General features: G+C 39.6%; 1 protein-coding gene across 11 annotated transcripts in view; it reads right to left on the bottom strand.

Annotated features, from left to right (window-relative positions):
* Nucleotides 1-5388, bottom strand: part of HNRNPC (heterogeneous nuclear ribonucleoprotein C) — a 47405-nt gene extending 42017 nt beyond the window's left edge. For 4 of the 11 annotated variants that reach the window (XM_024761314.1, XM_024761311.1, XM_024761309.1 and 1 more), the window contains exons 1-2: nucleotides 5228-5376; nucleotides 242-267 (exon numbers count right to left, since the gene is read on the bottom strand). The gene's annotated coding sequence lies outside the window, so the exon portion shown is untranslated. Of the gene's footprint in view, nucleotides 1-241; nucleotides 268-4566; nucleotides 4612-5227 lie in introns of all 11 variants that reach the window. The other 7 variants (XM_024761316.1, XM_024761312.1, XM_024761303.1 and 4 more) reach the window with 4 other exon arrangements.
* Nucleotides 5389-10516: the final 5128 nt, after the last annotated feature.

A 10516-nucleotide genomic window follows, 5' to 3' on the forward strand; every position in this document is an offset into this window, starting at 1 on the left:
TGCCTTCACTTTCTCTCCCAAGATGCAAAACTCCAAAGTCAATCAGGAGGCCGGAGAAATTCTTATGAACATTCAGAAAAACTCGATTTTAATCCGGTTAAAAATCATCAGTGTCATTATCATCATCATCATCACCATCATTAAGTATAATAATAAATAATAATAGTAACTAGTAACAACAATAAAAAGGAAATCAGCGGAAAGTCAGGAAAAATGTAAAAACAAAAATGGAATAACTTACTGTAGCTGAAGATCAAAAAAATCTCACTGTAAAAAAACAAAAATAAAAATAGCCCAGATTAGAAAAACGGGAGGTGCAAAAATGTCAAGTCAATAAAGTTCATTTCTTTTCTCTTTCCAAAAGCAGTTTCCACAAAAACCGCAAGGGTAAAGTTCTCAGTAGCAGACAAGCAAAGCCCTTTCCACATCATCAATCAAACTTAAAAATACACGAGGAAGTTGAGAGGTCAGTTTATGAGAGGCTAAAAGGCTCCTCCTCCTCCTACCCAACTGCTGCAGAAAAAATAGAAATAGAAATTTAAAAATTACATCTTAAATCCAAGTCCCGTTTTTGGAAACAATTAAAAAAAAAACACCTGTAAATCTGCCGTAGTGCACACCAAGTTGCATCATTATGTTTAAAATGTCTTTATAAAATCAGTTTTGGAATGGGAATGTGTGTGTTCTGGAAGGGTGGGGAAGGGAGGTTAAAAATCAAAGCTGAGCTCCAGTGAGTAGGGATGGGGTTCGCCTTGCTGCCCTGTGAAAGGAGAAGGGACAGATTGAGTCAGAGTTCCTCAGAAATGTTGTGCCCTAAACCCCCAAGACAGAAACATCTGTCCATTGCATCTAACACATTTTGGTAAAGCGTACATCCCACTGGGATGGGGACAGCTTCTATAGAATCATCGCCTCTACCAGTGACTGTCCTCACAATTCTTCAATGTCAGCAGGTGCCTAAAGTTGACTAAATATGCACCTGTATTCCCTTAAGGGTCTCAAAAAAAGGTCCACATTCGAACATTCAATTTGATAATCAGCAGTTTGGGCAAAGAAAATATAGAAAAACCATGTCAGCAGAGATGAAGAAGTGAGCAAATGTCAAACATCAAGATTATGAAGCAGATTAGTGGGTTTTAAGTCCATGTAGCTTTTACTATGATACAAACTGAAGGGGAATGGTCTACCCTGAAGATACATACTAGAAATGACATCTAGTTTCAAAACCAGTGAGTGGTCAAACCAAAAGACCTGACAGAACCTATCAGGGGGAAAGATGATTTAAATAAGGAGCACATTAACACTCTCAATAACAGAATGAAAAAAAATCAAATGAAGGAAAAAAGATTATTATGGCTACTGAATATTTAATGTCATAAAACAGATGAAAAGTAAATTATGGTCCTTAAAGAATTTATTTCTGTGGTCCCACTGTTTATAAACTAGAACATACAGCTAATTCCAAGATAGGAATTCTACGAATCTGATACATACCACCACGACAGACTGGGTGTTTCATCAGCTACAACAAGATTTGCAATTAGATTGCAGGTCTTTGAGCAGGTAAGAATGATCATACGTGCGGTTCAATATCCAGTCATGAGATTTTATTCTCCTTTTCAAATGTCAGTAAACTAAAAAATTTTAAGCCGCGCTTTTAGAAAGTGTTGCTTGAGTCAATTACATATGAATGATAACAGCAACAGGTACAGTAACTCTAAAATTATAACTGTAAATTTTTAAGTAGTAGCAGACCAGTTTAGGCATGACATATAAGTTACTTTTATGCTTAGACTGATGTGTTAAATTGTACAAAATGTTAAACTAAATGTACATAGAAAACGTACATTATTTGAATGTTATCTCCTCTGAGTAACTGTTAGGGATGTTCAGTTATGGTGAAACATTCAATTTTCGTCTTAGGAGTCACAGCCTGAACCTGGTACAAAAATTTCAGGATATGTTATGTAACTGTGGCTCATCTACAAACAAATCCTTTGCACCAGTGTTACAAGACATAAGCTTAAAAAGCAGCAACTGGGCTTCCCTGGTGGCGCAGTGGTTGAGAGTCCGCCTGCCAATGCAGGGGACAAGGGTTCGTGCCCCGGTCCGGGAGGATCCCACATGACGCGGAGCGGCTGGGCCCGTGAGCCATGGCCGCTGAGCCTGCGCGTCCGGAGCCTGTGCTCCGCAACGGGAGAGGCCACAACAGTGAGAGGCCCGCGTACCGCGCAAAAAAAAAAAAAAAAGCAGCAGCTAATGTGAAAACATTTACGTCTTTCAAAATCAAGAAGCTGTCTCCCAAGATGTTAAGTTGATGAGCTACCACTCATAAAAGTGACCAACTAACTTTAGCACCTAACTGTAATCTTTGCAATTAGCAGTATACCTAGTTTATACTTTGTCAAATCCCTGGGAGATTTGGAGCCTTCTTCTAAAGGGGTATTCTCAAAGTAAGGGCTGCCAACCAGCATCACATGGCACTTATTAGAAATGCAAATTAGCAGGGCCTACCCCAGGCTTACTTAATTAGAAAGTGGTGGTGGAGAGCCCAGCAAGATGTTTTAACCAGCCCCCGGTTGATTTTAATGTCTGCTCATGTTTAAGAACTGTGTAGAGTTTAATAAGGAACCTCTATCCTCCAGTTAAGATCGATATAAAATAAATACGAGAACATTATAACATATCATAGTAAATGCTATATTATACTATAAAACCCTATAGTAATCCTTTTCCCCTTTATAAACCCCAGATTTCCAATATCTAAGAGAATACATGCAGTTGTCACACCAAAGTCACTTCTCTAGTAAATCTATTATGTACAAAACCTTAAACTTCCCTAATCCCAATGAGAACGAATCAGTACATGTTAAGTATGACCACATAATGCTCCTCAAAGATAACTAATAAAATTACTTGAAGACAGATACTGTTAAGGCAGTTACCAGTCATAACTAATATACAAAAACTACTGTCAATAATAAAACTGTTTCTGTACACTTTTTAGCCTTCTGGCAACAAATGACTTGAGTTACAGAAAGTAGAAATTAAAACAGGTAAGATGCATAAGCCCCCTTATAAGTATAAAACTGCATTCCAGAAAGTTTAACTGATTTGCCTGTCAGGTAATAATGAACAGGGTGAGAAAAATCCAGTTCTCTTAACTCCTAGGCCAAGGTTCTTTCAACCGTCACATTCACCACTTAAATCTCACACATCCACCAGTTAATATAATCAATCTTTAAGATTAGAATTACTAGCTGTTTTGGAGTTTATTCCTTGCTTGTTTCTAACAGCAATTCCATCCAAAACAAGGTCCAACACTATGTGAAACACTCTAGAGACCTAATCACAAATAATAAGGTGTGTTTACAAAGGAACAGCAAAACACCACCAGGCACTCCCGAGGCATGAGCATGGGAAACACAGAGGTCAGAAGATCCGTAACTTACTCAACCTTCTTAAATCCTTCCTCTCTCCAACGAACATGTAAATGTTACTAATGCCTATCTATTTGAAATCAAATCTAGAATTGTTTCAGGTATTAATTTTGTGGCCAAATCATTCCAGATGAATATTAAATCAAAGGAAGTGTTACCTTGGTACATGCTGATCCTAAGGAATCCATGTTTCTAACATCTCAAGGCAAGAGAAGTGCTCTTCAGTTAATTTCCATTCCCATCAATAGTTGTTCTTAAATACTAATTTCTTACATTTCTTGTTATTTGCCAACAATATATCTATTAGGTGTATGGTTTCCTAAATTAACCAGTCACTGCCCTTGTCTCACTTCTAACAGTTCTGCACTTAACTTTAGTTTTAAGTCCATGTAATAATATACTTAGGCTTTTTTTTTTTTAAAGGCAATGCTTTTGATCCCTATTACAATATCTACATGGTGAGGGGTCAACAAATGCATAGCTATGTAGAATAAGAGTACTTTTAGTTTCTATCAAAAACGTTCCCTACGGCGTGAATTTACCCCACAGTATTGGTTTAAACTGTACTTAATACTACTTTTTGTGACAGTAACACATTATGAAAAATAAAAGCAACTAAATCTTAGACAAGGATTAAAAAAAGCGATTTCTTGGATAAGTGATTGTGATACCACTTATAAACCTACGTAATTTCTACGAACTTGGCAAAAAACTTTAGTAAAGTTTCAGGACCTAGTAAGTAGTAAGCACTGTAATACTTGCTTAAAAAAAGCATATAGTTATGCATTTTTACCTAAGTTGGGATGGTCTGGAAAATTAATGCCAAAATATCCTGAAAGTCAAACTTTATCATCTTAGGACGTTACATTAATAATAAACGCAATTCTCGTAATTTAACATTTTCCCAAGATAATCTGGGAATTTCCAGTTACCGCTAGTGTTGTTGTAATTAGGTTCTTGTAAAGATTCAAATATAGTAATTTTAATACCTACTATTCCAATAGGTAAAGCCACTTGACTTAAGCTGGTGGCCAAATTCCTTACTAGTTCTGCTACTGATTTAATATGACCCTGGCAATCAACACTCACGCCTCGGTTCCTGTCTGAGAAAGATAGTAATACCCACCTCAAGCAAGTTCCACTAACTTATATATTTCAAGTGATTTGTAACCTGCAGATAAAAAGCCACCTTTAATTATTAATGTTAATACGTAAATGAGATTACAATTTAAAAAAATAAAATTGAAAATAACTATTTCGAAGTCCATCATTTCTTCAGAAAGGAGTAAAATAAAATAAATCAGTAAAATATTAAATCTATTGTTATAATATTTACTATTCTTAAACCGTGAGGTGTCCTCCAGAATTTAGAAGCTTGCGGTACAATATCTGCTTGATAACGCTTCCCCACCCCCCGCTCAATATTTAAATTTAACAGGAGGCATCGACACTACATTAACTTGAACTACATTAATAAGCATCTCGATCGTCCCTTTCGTCCTCTCATAGAAAATGAAAGGGCAGCATCCGTTAACGCAGGAGACCGAAAAAGAAAAGGGACATTTTCCCTGCCGATTGTGGCCTAGAGGACACTAGGTTAAAAATCTACGCAAGGGCTGAGGCCTATAAAACTCTCGCGCGCGTAAGACCTAATCCCCCAAAGCAAATAAAATAAATGAGGGCCTACGTACTCTACCGAGGGAAGGGTTCCCTCGTCTTCTCTCCCACATCCCCTCGCGTTCCCCGAGAAACCCAGCGCCTCCCCAGCTTTCGCCTCCTCCACTTACCAGGAGGGGGAAGGGAGAAGAGATTCGATTCTGAATCTCCTACTCCCGAGTTCTACGCCGAGAAGCCGACTGCTGCTCGAGGTCCGCAACGCTGCCGCAACAGCTCAGCCTTCGCCTCTTCACAAAATGGCCCCCGCGTCTCCTCTGCCGCCGAGGCGAAGGCCTAACCCCCGCCCCACTCCTGGGAATCCTCCTATTGGCTGCGACTTTTCTAGCTCCCGCTTCTAATTAGACAGCTTTACAGCTCCTCACAATTCTATCCAATCATAATTAGGAGTGGGTTAGACTAACCTAGCGAATTTCCACATGCGTGAGAGAAACTAGTTTGTAACTGGTCATTTTTCCTGTCACTTATCGCCTGAGAAATGCTTATTGGCCACTGTACCTGACGGAGAGCTGGGTGGAAACTTGCCTTTGTACCGCGCACCGCTTCACATCCGGGTATCCGGAAGGTCTGATTGGCGGCCGCGGGATCCTATCTGTGCTCCTCAGAGCGCCTAGTAGAAGGCCCGCCCAGATCTCGGAATTCCCGCGGCGGAGGCGGGGGAAGGGCGGAGAAGGCTTGCTGGGTTTTGTTTGCTAGCGGTTGGAAGGATCCGCCCTTGCCCTGGGCATAGGTAAAAGGAAAAGCTCTCTAAGTTAGTTCTCGGTCCTGCGGTATGGGTAAAGAAAACACTTTTCTTAGAGTGGGGAGGGGGCACTAAAGACCAGAAAACTGACCAGCCCTGCAGCTTTTCCAACCCTAGAGCTCCTTCCTGGACACTTCTCAGCCTGTCAGGCCCTTCTTCAGACAACCCATATCTCGGTCAAAACAACTGACTTCCTTACCTCTCCACCACAAAAGGTAAAGAAAGTCCAAAATGCTGGCCTGGAATATACTACAGCACCCATCCTCTGGCCCCAAATCATCTCACTAATACCCTACATGTCAACCAAATTGGCTTATCCGGCTAGCTCTCCCCTGCCCGTCCCCGAAATCTGGTCCCTTAATTCCCCTCACCCTGAAATGGCCCGTCCCCCACCTACTGGCGTCGTCTGCACTGCAGTCCCTCTGGTTGTATTATAGCAGCCATGCACGCAATGGAATAGGACCAGCTGTGCTAGGAATGAAAGATATTTCTTTGTGTAGTTAGGGAACGCAAGATGCAGAACACTATCTAGAGAATGTGATGCCATCTGTATACATTTTAAGGAATATATGCATATGTGAATACAGTTGTATGCATTAGTTTTGAATTAATTCTGAATTTCAGAGAGGTTCACAAGGAAACTTACCTGTCAAAGGAGAAAATTAAGACAATTTAGTAACGAGTTTAATGTCCTTTACTCAAAGGAAAACAATCCATGGTTGGAAGAGTACAGTGACTCACAAGCCATGGAGCACTCCCCCAGGGAGTTTGAGCAAGAGTGAGTTTTATGCAGCATTAGAAGCTGCAAGGCAATCAGGGCGGGATTGGCTGGGGTTGGGCATATGACCTTATTTAGAAAGATTAAGGAACAAGGAAATAAGTATAGAGCCCAGAAATATGGCGTTTGAGGATTGGCTGACTGGATGTACTGCGTTTCTGGTCAAGCTGAGCCTTTACAGGAACGTGAAGTTTTGGTTTGCTGATGTGACACCCCCAGCAGGAGCGATGCCATCTTGGGCCTAGAAATTTATTTTGACATACATTTGGAGAGCGAACCTTTTGCCTTTTCGTTGGTATGCCTTTCTGTACTGTTTTATTTGCCATATGCATATATTGCTTTAAGCAGATTTAAAAAGCAAAACCAAAAAGCATGTAAGAAAAAATATACTAAAATGTTAATAGTGGTTCTCTCTTGGTGGGAGAACTACGTGTGCTTTTTTTTTTCACTTCCTTGTGCTTTTCTATATTTTCCAAATTGTCAACTTAGAACAAGTAATCAGAGGGAAAACATCTCCAAGTACTTAAAGCCTCAGCTCAATTGCCACATTGCAATTTATTTAAGACGACCTCATAGCACTGTGGTTAATTTTACACTCGTCTCTTCTCCCCTTCTGGATAGTATGTCTTTTAAAAATTTTTTAAAAATATTTATTTATTTATTTGGCTTCATCAGGCCTTCCTTGTGGCATGAGGGCTCTTCATTGTGCCGTGCGAGCTCTCTAGTTGTGGCACACGGGCTCAGTAGCTGTGGCACATGGGCTTAGTTGCCCCGCGACATGTGGGATCTTAGTTCCCTGACCAGGGATCGAACCCACGTCCCCTCCATCGAAAGGCGGATTCTTAACTGCTGGACCAACAGGGAAGTCCCAGTATGTCTTTCGATTGCAGAGTTTAATTCTTATTTCTCTCTGTACGTGTACATTCTTATTTTCTCTCCTATTACATGTCCTAGGACCTTAAACAGAGTGTCTGAAATTCATGTTAAAGTAATTAATCATTAGCTTTTATTTATCAGGGGAAATTGTTCCTTTCCCAGGACAGTTAGACTATCCTTTCTTTATTAAATATTTTATATAGCACTTATTCAGAGGGACCCAGATGCTGTGAGGCTTGATTGACATGTAATTCATGTAATTCCTGACTTAAGTAAACAAAAATAAACACTAGCATGTTTTATTACTCACTGTTCTCATACAGTAAAAATGTCTATAAAATGTTAATGAAAAGTACTTAAATTCATTTTACCAGAAATCAGTTTTACTGCATGATCTTTATCGTGACCTACTTATTAACCAACACTGTATTTGGTGCAAGGGAAGTACTTCAGAGACAGCATTTATGTTTTCAAGGAGTTCACCGCTGTGCTAGATGGGGTGGAAGTGGAGGATACAAGAAGAATTAACATCCAGTCCCTCCATCAGGTAGCTTGAATTTACTAAGGATGAGAAAACAAGTGCAAAAATAGCATAATACAAGGCAGAATGCAAAGCACCATGTTGACGATAAACATTCAGGACTTTCTGGTTTTAAGGCTCTGTAAACTTAGGTGGGTAAAATGGAGTGGAGGAAGGTCCCTTTATCTCTTCTGCTTACTCTAAACACCCTTAAACTTCTAAAGCTGAATGCTTTTATTAGGTGGCTGTGTATGTAGAAAGAAAGCCATGAGCCAGACTCCAGTAATGGAGGGTAAGTAGGGGAAGAGATAAGGAAACAGAAACAGTAACTCCTTACCTTGGGCTAAAGAGAAAAAACAAAACTGTACTTTTGTCTTTAATTCAAGAAGTAATTCTCTTTGAACAAGGCTTTATGTGGCTTAGAGGTATTGCCAGAATAATGTATCTCCTGCAACTTTCCCTCCTCAAAGTTCTAAGCCACCTGTCAAGAGGAAGGAGACAAAAGGAAAAGCAGCAACAGCTATGAAATGCCTAATTTGCTTTTTACCTAACTTATTAGCTGAATATTTTCCTCAATATTTATCATCCTACACACCCTCAGCATACCTAATTATCTACCTATTCCATTCAGCAAGTCAAATGGTCTTTACTAGTACAATCATCATTGCTTCTCTTCCTCTACATCCTTTATCATCCAAGGATATCATAAGCAACTTCACTGGAGAGTGAGGGGTGGTCTCTGATGGATCCAGACAAAGCACTTAATTAAAACTTCACAGAGCTTTCTAATACCCAACGCTACTTTATCCTTCTTTACACTAATTTGAAGACCTTTCTGACTGTTGGCAACCTATCTGCTATAGGCAACCATATTCTACCTGAAAAATGACATGATAAATATATTACACACCACTTTCAAGAGCCTTACTCTTTGACTGCATCCTGTTTATCCCACATTGAGTCTGTCCCCCAAGCTGATCCTGCAAACTGCTGTCATGGTAATCATTTGAAAGCGTTCAGTTTTATTGTGTGACTCCCACACTAAAATCCTATAATAGCACTCTATTCCAGTCCTCCATTTTCACTGTTTCATTCACAGCTCTTCCCTGACTGGCCCCTCATTACCTATCAGTGTTATCCCTTCCACAAGACCCTATGCCTAGGCAGCCCCTGCTGTCCTCCAACAAGCATAGATTCTGCAAAAAAGGTTTTAAACACTGATAATAAAATTATTGGTCACTTTGGATATACACCTTCTCAAGGCTTCTAGTGTTTTGGTTTTTTCTCTTTTTATTTTAAAGCTTTCCAAATGGAAATATCCTATGTACTTTTTTTTCTTTCTTTTTAAAAAAATATTTATTTATTTATTTTGGCTGCACTGGGTCTTAGTTGTGGCACGTGGGATCTTCATTGCAGCGTGCGGGATGTTTTAGTTGCAGCATGCGGACCCCTTAGTTGCAGAATGTGGACTTCCTTAGTTGCAGCACACATGTGGAATCTAGTTCCCCAACCAGGGATCGAACCCCGGGCTCCCTGCATTGGGAGCCCGGAGTCTTGCCCACTGGACCACCAGGGAAGTCCCGCATTTGCTTTTTTCTGATAATTTGTGGTTATTGTAAAAAACTGAAATACAGAAAGAGTGAAAGCTTCTATGTGATCTGTCCTCCAAAAATATGCATTCTTAACTATTTGGTGTAGATTTTTACAGATTTTTTAAAATGTATACATGGACTTATTTTTACCGGAATATTATCATCATTAATCTGTAATCAGGGACTTCTTTCATCTCTTTTTCTTAATAACCAAAACCCTGAGCTTAAAAAATTAAAAAATAAGTAAGCAAAAAATCTTTATCTACAAAGTTTGGAAAAATTAGAAAGATTAAAGCAATTCAGAATCATGACATCTAGTGGTTTTGAGGTTGGGTAGTATTTGATTTTAAGTATTATTGGCCATCATTATGTTAATAATAATAATAGATAACTTTTATATAACTGTGTGAAGCACTTTTCATCTGGCATTTTATTATCCCCATTTTAAAGATGAGGAAACTAAATCACAGAGAAGTTAAGTCATTTGCCTAAGGTGGCACAGCTAGTTTTGGGGGGTTTTTTGCCTTTTTTTTTTTAACATCTTTATTGGAGTATAATTGCTTTACAATGGTGTGTTAGTTTCTGCTTTATAACAAAGTGAATCATTTATACATATACATATGTTCCCATATCTCTTCCCTCTTGCGTCTCCCTCCCTCCCACCCTCCCTTATCCCACCCCTCTAGGTGGTCACAGAGCACCGAGCTGATCTCCCTGTGCTATGAGGCTGCTTCCCACTGCTATCTATTTTACGGTTGGTAGTGTATATATGTCCATGCCACTCTCTCACTTTGTCCCAGCTTACCCTTCCCCCTCCCCATATCCTCAAGTCCATTCTCTAAAGGCGGACTCTCAACCACTGCGCCACCAGGGAAGCCCGGGTTGTTTTTTTGT

The sequence above is a fragment of the Neophocaena asiaeorientalis genome, unplaced genomic scaffold (assembly GCF_003031525.2).
Source record: "Neophocaena asiaeorientalis asiaeorientalis breed wild unplaced genomic scaffold, Neophocaena_asiaeorientalis_V1.1 scaffold95, whole genome shotgun sequence".
In the NCBI taxonomy this organism is placed as follows: Eukaryota; Metazoa; Chordata; class Mammalia; order Artiodactyla; family Phocoenidae; genus Neophocaena; species Neophocaena asiaeorientalis.